Here is a 17,702-nt window from a genome sequence, read left to right as displayed (position 1 = left end):
CAGGAAGTTCTGATTCTGATGAAGAACCAGTCATTGGCTTGGCAGAATGGGTGAAAAATAAGAAGCCGATGTCTTGTCCTTTTGGCCAGAAGGAACCAGAGAAATTTGCTTTTGATATCACTAAAGCCGGTAGGATATTTGATTTCTTGCTTCAGGAAGGAAAGATTAAATTGTCACCTAATCATGTAATTCCATTGGCAGAAGAATTCAAGAAAATCAAGTATTGCAATGACATAATGCAAATTCACATAGCACAAATGAATGCAAAGTGTTTAGGCAGCAATTGCAATCGGCTATAGAATCTCGAAGAATCAAGTTTGATAATTCCAAAACTCAGAAGCTGATGAAGATTGATCAGCATCCTTTCCCTACAAATATGTTAGATGCCAAAGGCAAGACCAAGGTCTTAACATCATAAACGGTTGAGAAGAACACAGTGGTAGATCCCCAACATTAAGTAACTACCGGTGATGCCAAAGGAAAGGGTTTGATAAGGGAAGGTAGCAGCTCTGGATGGCCTCCTGTCACACCCCAAAATACCTACATTGGAGTGTGACTTAGAAAATACTAAAAACAAAACCAAAGATTTTATTATTTTATAAAATGTTCCAACTTTAGTTATGTTCTCAATATTTTAGATAGTGAAAAATGTGGGTTTCTAATTTTTTTTTCAATTCAACTTAGTGGTTGTTGCACTCATGCTGTTGCATTGTGTTTATGTTTGAAAATGAGTTTATTTTTTTCCAAAATATGCCTAGGGTTTGATCCCAACTTCATCTCCCCAAAATACCAAATCGATATTCAAAACTCCAATCACATCCAACCAAAATCTAGCATGTCCTATTCTATTTCTTTTTCTCTTTCCTTTCTATTCTTTCTCAAGCTCTCGATCATTTTGGTGTCCACGAATTATTTAGGCCAATCTTTTGTTGTCTCTCAACCATTCATATAAATGAATCTTAAATTTTCTTGCCCTTTCATGTGAAAACAACATCCCTCTCCTTGTGCTACAGCCCCTACTTTTCCGTTCAACCAAAAATAACAGTTACACATAATGCTCATTCACAAATTTTCTTGACACTTTTTCTTTTAATCACCTCCCCTTAATCTCCATTTTATTTTTGAGCAGCAAATAAATTGCAGAGTGTGGCCAGACTCCACATTCCTTTACTCCACTCATGCATAAACAGATGCAATACTCCAATTGTTCTTCTCATCTTCAAATCCATGAAAGCATGCAGCAGCTATTAATATCTCCTTTCCCTCTCATTCACGTGGAGAAGCAGCCCATTCCTTCATGGTCATCCTCTCTCCTTTCTCCTATCACACAATAATCTTCGACCCCATGCAAATGATAATACCATTTAATCCCTCAGTCTCTTAATTTTCTAGCTCAACTCCTTAGTATATTACTTCTATATAATCTTCTTTATGTCTCTATTTTGATCAAGCTCCAATGCCCATAAATACCGAAGAAAATAGATGGCTGGCCTCCACACTCTTCTGCTGCCCAGACGCCACTCTAGTCCTCATGCTAAAATATGATGCAACATTTTTTCCTTTTTATTTCATACACCCGTCTCTCTCTTAATAGTGATCCTTTAATCCTTCATTTGTTTTCTACATTTGTTTCCACCTTTCAATTACATGCATGCAAACAACCAACAATATTTTCTCTTCCTCATCAAATTGAGCAGTAAACCACCTCTGACCTCTCCTGCCTGTGGCGCCTTCTCCCAATTCTCTCATGCAGAACAACAATAATAACTAATTTTTCCTTCTTCAGTTCTCATGGTAACACTTCTTTCTTTATTTCTCTCTTGGCAGCAACCCTACACTCCCTCTTTCATTTGCATGCAACCATGCAGAGAACAACTAGCTGCATCTTCTCCTCCTCTCTCTCTCTCACGCACAGCAGATCACTCTCCTCTATGACGCCTCCTCCCATTCCATCATGCAAAACAATAGCAACATTACTCTCCTTAACCTCTCTCTCAATTTTTACCCCATTATTCTATCTCTTCAATTGCATGAAGGAGCAGCAGCTTTATTTCTTCCTCCATGCAAGAGTTATGCCTACAACAATTTCCTTCTCTTAATTCATTGTCCCATCTCATTTTCATGCCTTCCTTCATTCTCTCTTTAATCCTCTCTAAATAACAGCCATCCCTCCTCTCTTTCTCATGCACATACACAGCAGCACCTCGGCATTTCTATGTGCCTCTCATGCATGAATTTTCACACATAATTCTCCTCCATAAACTCTCCATCTAATTGCCTCCTCTATTCATTTGCATGCATGCACTTAATGGCAGCCATACCTCCTTCTCTTCTTTTTCATACGCAGCAGACATAATCTCTATTTTGCTAACCTTTACTCCATTGCATGCATGCAACAATCAGCCACATTCTCTCCTCTCTCTCACGCATAAACCAGCAGCCCACACCTCTTATCCTCTCTTAACTCCATTCTTTCACGCACCCATTTTAATCTCTTCAAGTGCATGCACCCATGCAGCAAACCCACAGCCATATAACCTCCCTCTCCGCTTCTCACGCAAGCACCAGAGGAGCCTCCTCATCTCCTCCCCTTTCTTCACCTTCCCATCAGCAAGAACGTCTTCTCTCCCTCCACATCTCCTCTCTCCCACTGCTACTCCTCCACCAAAAAGAAGACAGGATGCCACCACGAATCGATTTCGCCGCTCTGGTCTTCACCTCGGAGTCCATGGATGCCATTCTTTTCCATGATAAGTTGTGTACTCTTCCCTGCTGATCTCGATCCATGGCACCCACTGCTCCTTACATACCTCAATTGATCTTCTTCGTGTGCCACAGATCGTCCCCAAGGAAAATTGTTGCTGCCACGTTGACCCGTTGTCCTCGCAGCAATGTCGTCGCCACTGGCTGCTGCTGGGTTCTCACCAACAGCAAGGTCGCCCCTCCCTCTTCCATCTCTGATCTTGCTGCACCTCCCCCGCTCATCCATCTCCTTGATCACTGGTTTGGTGCAGATCATCTCTAAGGTCGAATTATCGATGTCGTCTCTATGAACGTGCTGGTGGCGTCGATCCTAGCAGCCATGTTGATGCTACCATTGATCCTTGCCCAACAGTAAGGTCGTCCCTCTAATTTTCCGCTCTGATCTTGTTGTTTGTGCCTCTCTCATATGTCTCTTTGATCTCTAATGAGGCATGGATGATCCCCAAAGTAGATTTGGCATTGCTCTGTTGATCACTGACTACATCTCTTTGATGCCGGCTGCTGCCAACCACATCATCAGTTGTTGGAATTCCATGATGTAAGAACCCTTGTAATATCCTCCATGATGTTTTCATAGTCCCTGCAGCAAACCATGTACTCGTATTGAATTTTGATCGAATTTCTGCAAAGTTCTCCCCGCAATCGTGTTGCTGTCCTTTTCGGATAGCGGTGCTATTGCCGTTCAGCGTTCGTGTTCTCCATTGATCCAGCAAGCTCTATGATGAATCCTTTGACTATAATATCATATATATATTTACACACATCTCTGCAGAATTTCATAGCGGGGGACTTCAAGATGAAAGAGATATCATCGTCTTTTTAGTGCTTGCTGTCCCTGCTGTTTCAGCAGCGCTGCGCCTCTGTTTGGTAGTGTTGTTTCCCATTATACATTAGTCAAATCATCAAACCCTTCATACATCATGTGTGTCCTATTCTTGCACATGCCTCTGCAAAGTTTCATGGCTATAGGACCAAATATGCAAGAGATATGATCCTATCTTTTGCTCACTGTCTGTGCAGCCCCACAGCAGAGTTCCTGTTAATTGGCATGTGTGTTCCCATTGTTCCATCGCTCCAATGACCATGTCCTTCAACCAAAATATGTTTAATATCCTTGCACACGTCCTTAAGAAGTTTTGTGGCCATAGGATCAAAGACAAATCCTATATCATTCTTTTAGTGCTCGCTGTCTCTGCTGCTCTGCAGCCGCGTTGCAGCCGATTGGCGAGTGTGTTCCCGAAAATCTGTTACTCCATTTGTCGAATCCTTTTACCCACTTGTGTATCATGAACTCGCATATACCTCTGTAAGTTGGCTTGTCCATAAGTGCCATAATGGCCGAGATATCGAGGCCGTGGCAACTGCTACTCTTGCTGTCCAGAAATCAGCCATGTCACACATCCTATGTTTGCGTTTTCTGGCTAACAGATGGCCAAACCACCATTCCCTTTTACTAGAACATAACTCATACGGTCTGTAGAGACCCCACAACATGGATTGCTAATATGTGCTGATAAGAGTATACCATCAGTGATCATAAAGGTTGCTGTCCGCTGCCGCGCACAACCTACGTGCACCGGTGTCTCGCCGTGTTACCCTTTTATGTAGCATTCACACTGCTGCAGCCACTTGTCTAAATATGTTCCAAAGTATCCATTTCACCAATCCAAATGATCATCATCATATCCTACAGTAGTTTGCCAAACCTGCACTATAAGGTTCTTCACCTTTCGCCTTGTATCCATCATCTCCTCGTTGTTGGCAAATTCGATCCTAACCAACCACCACCATTGTTTTCGGGTCTTCATGTTCTATGTCAAGAAATAAATATTCTTCTTAGTATCTCACCATACCATCTCACTATTGTGTAGCCCTTGCCATGTATATGTTCCATCTCATCAGGCTCTCATAGGCATCTCTTGTTACCTAGCTCTTGAATTTTCGTATGCTTACTTCATCCTTCACAATGTCATATCCATCTTGTATAATCCTATAATCATTACCCTTCATCTATAAGTCCTTATGTTCTCTAGTCTTTCAAGTTAGTCATGTACACAATGTCTATTCTATTCCTACCATTTACCAAACCTTCCAACTTCTACCTTTGAACTTTCATCGTCTTTTAAACCATAGTTCCGTTTAGTTGTTTGTGCGCTCAAACGTTTGTAGTTGCAAGTTCTACGTGTTTAAAACTTTTATCCTATTTTGTAATGCTTGATGTACTATTTTTAGGCTTGTCTGTGATGCTTGTGATGGTTGTTGCTATCATTAGAAGAGGAGCTCTACAAGGATGATGAAGAAGTGGGATAAGTTTGAGTAACAGTTGAAGGCAAGTGTAACATGAGTACCCTTGTTACCTAATAACTATATAATCATCTTTTCATATGCATGTGTCTAATTTGATGAACCCTTAAGGACATTACCTAGAACTATTGTATCTTGTATCCTTGTTTACCCTAGGGTTATGCATATGGGTAGTTTGCTTAGTCTGCAATCACCAAACTATATAATATTAATACTGATTAATGATTATGGAATCAATATTATAATGATGCTTTGTAGCAACATGGATATCAGGGGGCTAGAGCATTGGGCCTTTTTGGGTGCTCTAGTCTGCCCTCCGTAAGGACTGAATCTTAAAGCGGCAACCCAGGACTTACAGTACAACCATGAGAATCACATGGCTCTGATCTTAATCAAGTATCTAGTACGTCTCTAGCCTATTAGTGGTTACCAAAAGGCACAAGAGGGGGGTGCCTCATGGTGTATAGTTTTGCTCCTACCTTGGTGTGTACAGTGCCGCGACCACATGTGCCTCTTGGAGGAGGTCTCTATGCACACTTGCCGCTGAAACCTCGCGGCCACTAACTAGTTAGGGTGTCTAGTGAAAGGTTACGTAGTGATCCCTGCCGACTTACCTTGGAAGTGAGTCAAGAGGTTGGCCCCCTCGGGCAAAGGGCAATCACAACTCATGGGTAAAGATGTACATACTCTGCAGAGTTATAAAAACTGATATATCAGCCGTGCTCTCGGTCAAGAGCGACCTGGATCCTTTTCGAGATAGATGGTTCAATGGATGGTTTGGCTTGATGATTAATCTTGATGATAATTATTATACTTCTCACATTGGGAGCTTAAGCATAACCTAGCAACATAGGTCTAATAATAAAATATGACCAACTAAAAATGCTTATCGCAGTCAAACCAAGTCAAGCCTTTTGAGCCTTGCATCCCCTCATGTTATACTTGTTGAGTATGGTGCGCTCACACTTGCTTTGCATTCAACAATCAAAAATCCCGGATGGGTACCAGATGGTGAATCAAAGGAGGAGTTTCCTAAGACATTCCAGGAGTACTAGGCGAGTGTGCCCCTAGTCAACTGTCCCTGTGGAGTATGGAGACCCAAAGTAAAGATTAAGGAATAGTTTCCGCTATGCTTTGTAATAGATGTAAGCCTTGTTGTAACTATATTCCAATATGTAATAAAGCATTGTTCTTGATACTCTCCATATTTGTCACTATATGCGTCGTGTGGACATCCTGAGCACACATATAGTTAGCGCTTGGTATTCTTTGGAAAACCGGGTGCGACACCTCCCCGGTGTGGTGTCGTAATTACTCATAGGCGACATCGGAAAACATGGTAGCAGCGTGAGAATCGGTATCAGCGTCAACAAGAAGAGAGGCAGCGAGAAGAATGGAATCGGCATAAAGATCATTAGGATTGCCCGTTCTTCATTCACTGCTGGGAACAAAATATCAAGCTACCAATGGTTCAGGATTGTCCTGAGTGTAATGGATATCATCAGTATGATTTGTCAGATTGGAGGTTCTAGAACAATGATCGACATTTCAATGAGCCGATCAGGGGGAGAACGTCAGTTCATGATCAGATGGGGGGGCAGGCTTAGCGTGCACGACAGGCTTGGTGGACGTGTCAATCATTTTTCGAGAAATCAGGAAGAACTTGAAGAAATGGCAAATGCACAGGTTCCCGATGAATTCATATTTTGTAGAGATTCTAATATTCATTGTGAGGAGTCAAAGGAGGTTCGCTATCAGCCGGTTTGGAAGACAAAGCTTCCCTGATGGTGTCTAGAAGGATTAACAAGGACACAAGAGGAGAAGGATGCAGCGGGAATGTCAAGAAGAATTGTATAGAGAGGAAAATTCTTCTAAGTCTGAAGATCGGCAGCAGTTGGACCACAAGGGGAAAGGACCATCGGCAGATGTTAACATGGTGTTCATGTTGTCGATGGAGTTTCTTGCACCCTCTAGTGATGATGAAGAAATTAGTCTCCCTGATCAAATAGCTCAGCTGGCACTTGATCCAATGACAGCTATTTTTGAGAAACCTTCTGATGATGAAAGGCAGCATCTTAAGGCTTTATTTGTTAAAGGTAGTGTTGATGGGCAGCCGATTTCCAAAATACTTATTGATGGAGGGGCTGCAATTAATATTATGCCCTATATGATGTATCGGAAGCTTGGTAAAGGATATTAGGATTTAACCAAGACCGATATGATGTTGAAAGATTTTGAAGGTAATGTATCTCCAGCTAAAGGGGCTGTATGCGTTGAATTGACTATCGGTAGCAAGACCTTGCCACAACTTTGTTTGTCATCAATGGAAAAGGCACGTACAATCTACTATTTGGGAGAGACTGGATTCATGCCAACTGTTGTATCCCTTCTACGATGCATCAATGCCTTGTTCAATGGGTAGACGATAAAATTGAGGTTGTTCCTAGGGATTCTTCCTACATCATTGCATCGGCAGAGTCGGATACTTATGAGCGAACCAGGTGCATATCGGGGGAAGCTTGGGAGAAAGATTTCCTCAAAGTTGCCGATTATGAGATTCCATCGATCGAAGCAGTCGGTTCTGATGAAGAGTTCTAATGGATAGGTTCGCCAATGATAGAAAGTTAGGACATGGATTTACATCGGCTGATGATTTAATAGAAGTAGACATAGGTAGTGGTGATAGGCCGAGACCTACTTTCATTAGTGCTAAGTTAAATTCTGAATGTAAGCAACAATTAACCGATTTGATAAAGGAATATAAAGATTGCTTTGCTTGAGATTATACTGAGACGCCTGGATTAGACCGATCAATTGTTGAACATTGGGTGCCTATTAAATCTAGATTTCGGCCACATCAACAACCAGCGCGCCGATGTAACCCTAATATTCTTCCTGATATTAAGGCCGAAATAACCAAACTCATTGAAGCTAAGTTCATTCGACAGTGTCTATATGCTGAGTGGATTTCCAATGTTGTTCCTGTCTACAAGAAGAATGGAAACTTCGTGTGTGCATTGATTTTAGAAATCTTAACAAAGCTACACCAATGGATGGATATCCGATGCTAGTTGCCGATTTGTTGGTTGATGCTGCAGCTGGGCATCAGATTATTAGTTTCATGGATGGCAATGCAGGGTATAATCAAATATTCATGGCTGAAGAAGATATTCCCAAGACTGCGTTTAGATGTCTTGGTAATGTTGGGTTATTTGAATGGATAGTCATGACTTTTGGCTTGAAAAATGCTAGTGCTACATATCATAGGGCTATGAATTTCATCTTTCACGAGTTCATCAGCACGTTGGTAGAAATTTATATTGATGATGTGGTGGTTAAGTCTAGGGATTTCATAAAAGATCTAGCCGATCTGCGAAAAATACTTGAATGCACAAGGAAACATGGTTTGAAGATGAATCCTAATAAATGTGCATTTGGTGTATCGGCAGGACAGTTTCTAGGTTTCACGGTGCATCAGAGAGGAATCAAAATTAGCAGGAGATCCATTGATGCAATCAGCAAGGTAGTTGCTCCTCCCGATAAAACTGAACTTCAATCTATGATCAGCAAGATTAATTTTATTAGGCAATTTATATCCAATCTATCAGGTAAGATCAAAGACTTTAGTCCTTTGCTCAAATTAAAAGTTGGTCAAGAGTTTGTGTGGGGAAAAGAGCAACAGTTGGCTTTGGATGAAATTAAGAGTTATTTGATGAGTCCTCCAATTTTATTTCCAACTCAGCATGGAAAACCATTCACATTATACAACCAATGATGCAGTTATCGGTTCAGCTCTCATTCAAGAATTTGAAGGGAAAGAACATGTGATTTATTACTTAAGTAGAAGATTGGTGGATGCTGAGACGAGGTATTCAGCCATCGATAAATTATGCTTATGCCTGTACTTTTCTTGTACTAAATTAAGGCATTATCCGAATGTACTGTCATATGCAAAGATGACATAGTCAAATACATGTTGTCGATGCTAATTATGAGTGGTAGAATCGGCAAATGGATATTGGCATTGTCAGAATTTGACTTACATTATGAATCGGCTAAAGCAGTCAAGGGGCAAATTATGGCCGATTTTGTTACCCAACATTGCAGTTCGGTGGGTTCTTTGGAGGTTGCTCCTACGCTTTTCTTTCATGGATCTACATGTGATCAAGGGGCAGGTATCTGTATAGTGTTGATTTCTCCCCGAGGAAAGAAGTATGAGTTTTCTTTGCCAATTGTTGCTACATCAACAAATAATCAGGCTGAGTACCAAGCTCTGGTCAAAGGATTAGAGTTATTGAGGGAAGTTCGTGCCGATGCTATTGAAATCTTCAGTGATTCTATGCTTGTTATAAATCAGTTGGCTGGAGTTTATGAATGTCGAAGTGAGATTTTAGTATCATATTATGAAAAGTGTCTGCGATTATTAAAGGAATTCAAAGATTTCTATTTGGAACATGTTCCCCGATTACATAATGAAGAAGCTAATCGGTTGGCTCAGCATGCTTCGGGATATCAACCTATCTTGGAGGTATTTTTATCGGCAATCAGTGCCGATGATTGGAGAAAGGAAATCATTGATTACTTGAAAGATCCGTCTAAGAAAGTCAAGAGACATGTCAGGTTTCAAGCCACCAAGTATGTACTCCTTGATGACGAATTATATTATCGTACCGTGGATGGAATTTTGCTTAGATGTTTTGGTGATGATGAATCCAAAAGTTTGATGGGTGAAATCCATGAGGGTGTGTGTGGAGCACATCAGTCAGCTTTTAAAATGAAATGGATGATTAGACGGAATGGGTATTATTGGCTGACCATTCTTGAAGATTGTTTCAAATATTTCAAAGGATGCCAACGATGTCAGAAGTTTGGTAATATTCAAAGGGCACCCGCATCGGCCATGAATCCTATTATTAAACCTTGGTCATTCTGGGGATGGGCTATTGATCTCATCGGTCAAATTTATCCACCATCAAGTAAAGGGCATAAGTTTATCCTTGTTGCCACAGATTATTTCACTAAGTGGGTTGAAGCTATTCCTTTGAAGAAAGTGACATCGGCTAACATGGTTGATTTTGTTAAGGAGCATATTGTTTACCGATTTGGTATTCCTTAGACAATTACTACCGATCAGGGTCGTACTATGTTTACATCGGGAGAGTTTGATGAATTTGCAATCAGTATGGGGATTAAGGTGTTGAATTCTTCTCCTTATTATGCTCAAGCTAATGGGCAAGCCGAAGCTTCTAACAAAGGGATTATTAGGGTCATCAAGCGAAAGATTGAAGAAAACCCTGAATTATGGCATACACTATTAATTGAAGCCTTGTGGTCGTACCGGATGGCGTGTCATGGTGCAACTAAAGTGTCACCTTATCAGTTAATATATGGACATGATGCGGTACTACCTTAGGAAATTAAAACTGGTTCTAGGCGGATATTTTCTCAGGATCAATTAGCTGCCAATGATTATGTTACTCTAATGAAAGACGAGTTGGAGGATTTGGCGGGTCATCGGTTGAAGGCTTTGGTAAATATAGAAGAAAATAAGAAGAGAGTAGCTAGATGGTATGATAAAATGGTAAAGGCTAAGGAGTTCACCGATGATGATTTAGTTTGGAAGTTAATTCTACCGATTGGGACTAAAAGTTCGAAATTTGGAAAATGGTCTCCTAATTGGGAAGGTGCTTATCGGATAAGTCGATCTGCTCCTAGCAATGCATATATTCTAGAGACTCTTGAAGGAGTTGAATTTCCTAGGGCATTAAATGGAAAATATTTAAAAAGATACTACCCTAGTATCTGGGTCGATGCATAAGAAGTTTAAGTGCCGATAACAATCCTATCGGCTGGATCAAATACTAGTGTTTTCAAAAGAACTGATGAAACTTATTGCTGATGAAAAAGTTTATAAATTCAACAAGGTCTGGATGGCCGATATCGCACGCAAGCAAATCTGGTTGGCCTCTTCTATTTCTCGGGTGTCCTCATCGGCTGAGCCTTCTACTGGTTTTAGCTTCATCTGCAGCGCCTTGCAAGCTTGGGCATCGCTTTCTTGCTGGAGATTCTTGAGCACATCGAGCAATTGACTTTCTTCGTGCTTGGCCTGAGTTAATGTTTCTTCAACTTGTTTAAGTTCAGCGATCAGAGCCAGATGCCGATAGATCGGAAATTTTCTACTTTAACTCAACACCTGAAGATTACAAAGTACCGATGCTCTTGTGCTTCTCATCGGTAGCGTGCTTTACCTGGAGCATTTCTTCTTTGAGTTGGGCATAGGCAGCTCTATCGGCAAGACGTTGAACAGCCTTTTGATATTGGAGTTGGCGGCTCTCCAGATGGGCAGCTTGGAAGAGCATTTCTTCGGCATCAGTTGGAATTTGATCCCAGAGAGTCTTGAAGATGGCCTTGGCTGGGTCGGAGTCATCCACCAGTTGGGTTGTATCTTGCTGTGGAAGGCCCAATAGATCTTCCAACTTAGATTTGATCTCTGCCGATGCGATTCCGAGCGCTAAGGAAGAACTTGCTTCTTCACCCTCGTCATCAGAGATGTAGATAGCAAAGGAGAACAAGCTGTCGGGGGAGTCTTGTTCCTGAAAACGGAGGAGAAGATGAATTAGTTAGGATTAGACGCAGATAATACAAAATTGAGCAGATCAGGTGGCTTACTTGTTTCAGGGTGATTTCTTGCCTTTGACTTAGGGATGCAACTTGTATTGTGCCTTGATCGGTTCGATTTGCTAATTGAATATCTTCAGCTGCAGATGCTGAGCATGATGATGGTGTTTATGTAAAAATTCATCAGCAATAACTTTATGATTGGTACTTTACCTTGAGGGGGACTGATAGTTGCCTGCTCAGGAATAACGGCCGATGACATGCCTTGATCGAGTGGATCGATGGTCTGCTCGAGTGCATCAGCTGGATCTGCGTGTGTCTAGGGCGCTGGATGAGGTGGAGAGGTTGGTGCTACTTTCTGCTGTTTCGGCTGAGTCATGGTGCTTTTAGGGGCTTTTCTCTTAGGAGGGGCTTGGCTAGTTGTTGACTGGGGGGCATCGGCACCCGATGATTGAGTACCTTGGGCCCTTGCCGATACGCTAGTTTGCTGCCACAAAATTTAAAATTTTGTGAGTTAAATGTAAGAGCAGAGGAATATTTCTGAAATTCATTGAAGAATGAAGGTGTCTAGTACAAAGCAAAGTTACCAATGACATTTCAATTGTGGTCGATGCACCCTGAAAAGATAATATAAGTATAGATCAGAATCAGTATAACATGAATTAATTAAGGGTTTTTACCTTGAAAGCTTGCGCCAAAGTAGCGGCAGCAATCGATGAAGTGGTCTTTGATCTTTTGGTAGTCATCTTCTTGAAACGAACTCCTCGGTGCATCAGGGCTGCTAGACAAGGGGCGTTGTGGCCGATCAGAGAAACTGTAGATTCTGCCCGAAGATCAAACGGTTGCCCGCTTTTGCTCACCGATGGTGCCGGGTCATCGACCTATCAAAATAAAGAAGTGAGTTGCCAATAAAATCAAAGGTAAAGGAGGAATCGAGTATTAGAAGGAAACTTATAACATCATCGGGAATTTCATGCTTGGGGTCGATCCTGTTTCGGTATATGTGAGCCGATACCGTGAACAATTGTTCTTTCCATTCCTCCCACCATAACTTGTAGGATTCAGTGATGAAGGAAGTTGGGACCTAGTCTCATAGATCGACATCTGTTGTATCGGCATCTGGCGGGACCTAGGCTACTCTGATCCACTCAAGGCCACTAGTAATTGTCTCCCTTGGCTTAACCACATCGGTGTAGCAAAGTTTGATTGACAGTGCCGTTGGATTGTAGAATTCATAACTTATATTGGTGCTCTTTCCACCACCAAAGGGATTCACTAGAATTGCTCTTGGGGTAATAATGGCCGTCATCAGGTCACTGTCCTTATTGAGTGCTTCATTGGCAGGATGAAAGAGAAGAGGGAATCTAGACTCCTCGTCTACGTAAGGCATCCAAGCCCGATGATCTGGGAACGACCATTGTAGAGAGTTTGAAAAAATCGGCCGATCTGATTCTCGTTCGCATCGGTTCCAGGAAGGACTATGATAGCTTCTCCGTAATTGAGGGGCAAACGGGTTGCCGATACATCTTCCACCAACTCATAATCCTCAGCAACGTCGCGAGGAAACTGCTGTGTGAAGAAGTTCCACTGTAGGCACTTGTGCATATGGGCATTGAGCCACATGTTGATGAACCACCAAGGGCCTCCTAAATTACCGATGGGTTCACCCAACAAGAGCTTCTCGGCCACTTGATGAAGGAGGTCATAGGCGGAACTCAGAAGGTATCGGCCAAGGGGGAATCGGTGACCATTGGCTAGTCGCTCAGCTACCGATAACACAAGTTGGCCCTACCGATCGGCCGCAGAAGATAAACTTATCCAACCACATGTTCAAGAAAATTGCATGCTCTCTCTGGCTGACTGATCCGGTTTGCCGATACCTTTGGATGTATCCTGACCAACCAATGATATTATGAGTATCCACTCTATGCTCGGGTTTCCGATTGAAAATGCTACCATCATCGGCAGTTGAGATATCTAAACCTGTGAGCATGAGCACATCGGCAAGTGTGGGGGAAGCTAGGCCGTGACCAAGCATAAAGGCATTGAAGGTGTCTGACCAAAAGTATGCAGCCGCTATCATCATCGACTCATTCTTCTCCATATCGGCAATGGAGAGTCTGATGCATTGGTCTAGTTTGCATTCTCCCCAGTATACCTCATTAGCCCCACTGATTCTCAGAAACCAATCTTTCCATCCCTTAGTGGGTTTTGGCCAGGATCAGAAAGTATCCTTCCATAGATCTAAGGAGAAGTTTTTGGCTCTAAAAGGGATCCTTTTGGTTTCTGCATTTATTATATCAGTAGGATCTGGATCACCCATCGGACCCAAGCACTGAAGGTGAGGTTGTTCGGTAGGGATAACTATTTTGTCACTCCATTCCTAAAGTTTGGGGATGAAAAAGACAGAAAAATCAAGAAGAAAGTACTAAGTATATGAACTTGCAAGAATGTAAAGAACTACGGTAAAGGGAAAGAGAAGATAGGAGTGGATTAACCTCAGGTATGGTGAAACTGACGGCCATTCCTTCCAAGGTGAGGAGAAAACTAGAAACTTGAAGGTTCTGGGTTGAGAGTTTCACTGCAGGGGACCTTCTCGTTGAGTTCTGGAGCTTTTTCGTCGAGGTCGCCGCCGGAGAAAATGAGATTGGAGATGGAGAATGGCAGGGTGGAAGATGAGTACCGAGGAAGGAAGTATTTATAGGTTGAGATGAGTGGGGGTATTTTTGACTTATCTCTTTGCCGCATCCATGAAATTCGACGTTGTTCAGATGGATATGGTAACTATGCGCACGATAATCAAGGAATTGTGCAGGTGATTTGATGGTAGGTAATTATGATGTTGAAGATATTTCACTATGCACAATATTTCAGCGAGTCATCGGCAATCTATCCTAACAGTAAAGTTTTGTCGATGGGTAGTTTTCCCCATGATTTGATACGAGTGGTTGGGGGATCTGAGATGTTTACTGAGATACGAGGATCAAGGTTGAGGTTGTTTGGATTTGGTAATAGATTTTTATTAGAATGGAAGTAGTTAGAAAAGGAGCTTTCATTATCTAGAGTAAATTTCAGAGCATTAATGATTTAATATTCCAAAATTGGGGGGCATATGTTGACACCAAATAAGTCAAGATGGTTAAAGGGATCTCATCAGAAATAGGAAGTTGCTATGCCAGATCAACAAAAGGGTACCGTGAGCCAATTTGAATGATGCCGATGATGGAATGATAGTTGGTGAGAGGATGTTGCTAGCCTGAGGATGGAGACGGTGACTGCTAGTTATTGCCGATTGATCGCTGGTGCCGATGGAGAGCAATTGGTTGCCGATGCCGATGGAGGAGAACGTGGAAGTTGCTAAAAAGGAGACTACAGGGGTATGTCGATGAAGCAGGAGCCGATGGATGTTTCATCGCAATTGAAGCGGATACAGGAATACATAGGTGTTATTTTCTATAACTATTAGAGCATGCCTTATGTAAGAGTCCCGTTTTGTCTAGAATTAGATCCTAGTCGTGTACGGTTGTAACTCTTTAGGTCAGCATATAAATACAGACCTAGCAACAATGTAAGATAATATCAACCAATATCATACATAAGTTTTACATCTACTTTTGCATCTACTATTTCGATGACTTCGTCAACTTGCATATTTTCTTCTGTTTACGAGTTCTCAGGGATTCGACGAGTAACACTCGTGGATTTCTCGAGTTCCGTATGAAAACCTCTTGGCCGTGACATCCGAGCACATCGCTGTTGTCGGGACCAAAGTATTCAAGTTATCACCTTTGTTGATTGTTAGGTCAAGTCGGCTGGCACGCCTTAATATCGAAATTGGGTATTAGCCCTTTGTGTTTGCAGATTTATTTTTGCATGAACACTTTCTGATTATAAACTTAACAATTCTGATTTTATTAGCTCTAATATTTTCTAAAGCTTTTAGCCAATGGAAATTCAAATCGTCCAAATTATCCAACATAAGGTTCTTATAATCATCGGCTATTATCTTATCCTGCTGTGACATCCTCTAAGATTCCAAACTGATTTCCCAGGGTAACACAATCTCTTTCTCTTATCTTCTTCTTGATGATCTTAATGAGAATCTGATTAGAAGCTTCTACTTGTCCATTGTCTTGAGCATAGTAAGGTGAAGAATTAATTAACTTAAAACCTGTACTGGTAGCAAAATCCTCAAACTCTTTAGATGTAAACATCTTTCCTTGATCAGTTGTAATGGATTGAGGAACTCCAAATCTATAAGTGATATGCTCTCGGATAAACTCGATCACATTAGCTGATGATGCAATCTTCAAAGGAATAGCTGTTGGGCATTCTTCACGTCACTACCAAAAGTAGACTTAGTTTTCTAATTCTGATAACGGCACCAAAAATGCCAAACCTATCCCTCATGCCACTTAAGCCAAGTTGTCATCGCCAGCATGACATGAAAGACGTGGTATTGAAATATGCAATTGCTCTTCTAAATAAATAACAAATGAGATCTGCAAGCGCACAGATTAATACCGATGTAGCATTTTAACTAGGAAGTATTCCAAGTATCGTTATTTATATTTTTACCACTGAGAAGGGATTATAATCATCAATGTTGATTATAGAATAGAATATAAGATTGAGTATCTATCATTGCATGTATAATTGAGAATATTTATCTATCTTTTTCATATAGGGATAAGTGTCACATAAAGGATATATAAAATAATGAATGGTGACAAAAATAATTAATCTGATCAGCATAACTTAGCCACATATAAATATGATAAGCACCTCAATTAGATATTCTAGCAAGTCATTAGCATGGAATTAGGACCAACTACAAGAATATTTCCTAAGTTATTTTTAACTATACAGCCTAGCATATCATAGTTAGTGTAATTATACTTAGCAATCATTGTGAGACAGGACTACGCCCAGTGATATTATCAAGGAATATGAGAAACATCGCATTCACTCCCCTGTAATAATGTTGCTCTGCCAGCCCAATACACGAGAGGGGGACTATATAAGAATCAATGGAGCTGTCACTACCACGAACTACCCCGCGATCTGGCATATAGGGTACAATCGCAGATAAATACGGTATAGGCACCACGCCCACACAATATCTATCATTTACCCATGGATCCGATGGATAAACGCTATACGATCCTCAACATGTATATAATTCCAATCTAACAAAGCTAAGTATATAACTATGATAAACTAAGAACAATATAATTACGAATATAAACAAGTAGAGCAAAGTCATAATCAATATATTGAAGTAGAACAAAGTCATATTCAAAATATCGAAGAACAAAGATGAACAATTGAAGAACAATAGAGAATTACCAAGAATTCTGTAACACCCTAAATTTTGCTCTTTTAGAAATAGGGGAAAAATAATTTAATTTGTTATTTTGTGCTCATAAAATATAGGAAAAATAAATAATTTTTGGGAAATTAAAATTCAATATAAGTTTAGAAAACTTTTGATGCATTCATGCTGCAGCATTTATTTATGTGATGTGTGGAATTTTTTTGTAAAGAGTTTTGAATTCAAATTTCTTTTGAAAAATGAGTTTTAAAAAAATGTATTTGGAAAAGAAAATGGAAACTTTCTCCCCCCCCCCCTTCCTTTTTTTCGGCCTGCTTGGCCCACTTGCCCCGCGCCCCCTTTCCTCTTCCTGGGCCAGGCCCAGCCGGCCTCCTCCCCCTTCCCCTCTCTCTCTCACCCGCTGACAGGCCGGGCCCGCCTGTCAGCTCCCTCTTCTTCAACCGCTCGCCCGTTCCCCCTCTCTCTCTCTCTCAGCTTCAAACCGCCGAGCCGAAGCCGCTCCCCCACGATCTCCTCTCTCCCCCGCGCCTCGGGTTGAAGTGGGTAGAGCTGCACAAAACCGACCTCCCCCCTCCCATTCTTTTCCCCTAGCCCCCTCTCCTCTCGTGTAACTCCCTGGAGCACCGCAAAAATAGCCGCCGGCGACCTCCGCGCGAATCCGTCGAACCGAGCCCCTTCGATC

General features: G+C 41.5%; 1 long non-coding RNA gene across 1 annotated transcript; it reads left to right on the top strand.

Annotated features, from left to right (window-relative positions):
* On the top strand, positions 2,665-5,125 carry LOC110434386. Its single transcript, XR_002451877.1, has 3 exons — positions 2,665-2,935; positions 3,015-3,301; positions 4,996-5,125. It is a non-coding gene; the product is annotated as an uncharacterized LOC110434386 (long non-coding RNA).

This window comes from Sorghum bicolor, chromosome 4, assembly GCF_000003195.3.
Source record: "Sorghum bicolor cultivar BTx623 chromosome 4, Sorghum_bicolor_NCBIv3, whole genome shotgun sequence".
NCBI lineage: Eukaryota > Viridiplantae > Streptophyta > Magnoliopsida > Poales > Poaceae > Sorghum > Sorghum bicolor.
The sequence above is the reverse complement of the archived record's forward strand: the minus strand, read 5'-3'. Positions and strand labels throughout refer to the sequence as shown.